This window comes from Triticum dicoccoides, chromosome 3A (assembly GCF_002162155.2).
Source record: "Triticum dicoccoides isolate Atlit2015 ecotype Zavitan chromosome 3A, WEW_v2.0, whole genome shotgun sequence".
Classification (NCBI taxonomy): domain Eukaryota; kingdom Viridiplantae; phylum Streptophyta; class Magnoliopsida; order Poales; family Poaceae; genus Triticum; species Triticum dicoccoides.
Window position 1 is genome coordinate 14346931 of NC_041384.1, and position 1677 is coordinate 14348607.

The following is a 1677-nucleotide window of genomic DNA, read 5'->3' on the forward strand; positions in this document are numbered from 1 at the left end:
TTGCCAAATTGCTCCATTTTTCAGGAAATTTTTTGCCCTGGTTTTAGTGGCCAAAGTTAATGAAACAGCTTACCAGATCGCTCCATTTTTCAGGAAAAAAAATTACCCTTGGCAGCATGAGTGCAGCATTTGCAACAGACGGCCAGTATGTTCTTTTTACCAACTAATGGGAAGAAGAAGAATCCACGTGATGGTTCTCCCATGATTTTATTTCTCTTGATTCTTCCAACGAGGCACGCCTAAAATGTCACAGAAGCAGAATAAAAAGAAACCGGCTACAACACGGCCTGCCCTGCCATGACGTGTTCACAGACAAAATATGACAAGTGCTACAAAATTAAGAGTGAGTCGGCACGCACATCCTACTTCTATGAATGCGTGCACGCACATCCTACTTCTATGAGCATCTCCACGAGAATGAGTCGGCACGTTATTTTGAGTTTGACTAAGTCACCACAGGTGTCTCCGTAGTCGATACGAGCGTCTCCTTCCACCGAATACATCATCGGAAAGTTTAAACTAAATTCAGAAAAATACGGGCACCAACTTTTCGATGGGCTGGTTCTCCACCAGAAAGAACCTAACCATCTGAAGTAGGCTCAGTTCGCCGCAGTGGTGGAGCCAGGAAAAATGAGTGAGGAGGACCAGAGTGTTGTTAATCCTTATTAAGGAGGGCCAGCCCACTAGATTACACTAGTTTAGCAGCCCGAAATCATCTGTATACATGCATATTAGGCATAACTTACTGTTGTTAGGGGGGCCCAGGGCCTGTCTCCGCCACTGGTTTGCCGCGAGATCCAACTTAACACGTCATTTCTTGTACTTCAATAGTCGTAGCCAAAAATCTCGGGGGTGGGGGAGCAGGAGTACACTTGAACACTTACAAAATGATGAGCACTCATGCATTGAGCCATAAAACATTCATTGTCAAAGAAGTCTTTCACTGGTGTAAACAGCACAAATTACAAACCCCTCCATTCACAAATATAGCTGATCATGGGGGGGAAAGTGCGCTATGCAAATTGCATGACTATACCAAGTTTAACTAAAAAATTGAGCATAACCATGATGTTGTCATGTTAAAAAAGAAACGGCTTGTAAAAATAATTTGTGCATTACATGCACATGTTTTTCTCCCAAAATTCGAGCATCATAAAGCACTAGGTTGGAACAGCAAAAGATAAGACAATAAGGCATTAAGTCGACAATAAAAGTGTCGTGTTGATTTGAGAATCAAGTTTACCAAACAATTCTCACCAAAATTTTTGGTGTTCAGACATATTCCTTCCGTTCACAAATGTAAGATGTTTTGGACATTTCAATAACATACGGGCTGAAATGAGTGAACAAACATGAGTATATATTTCTTGAATTAGATGCATATAGACATCTGATTTAGAAAAAAGTTAGAACATCTTATATTTGTGAATGGAGGGAGTCCATTTTTGCCCTTATCAGATGTATATACGGCTGATTTGAAGCCAACAAAAAAATTCGTCAACCATTGTATTTGTGACGTATTCACCTTTTGCTTTGAAAATATATAATTCTCAAGAGGAAATATTTTCATGATGTACATAGATAAAAAAAATGTAAACGAACAATGAAACTTGATTATTTTTGTAATTACAAAATAACTTTTTCTTAGACACATGATACTTTTTTGTAAATTTTTTG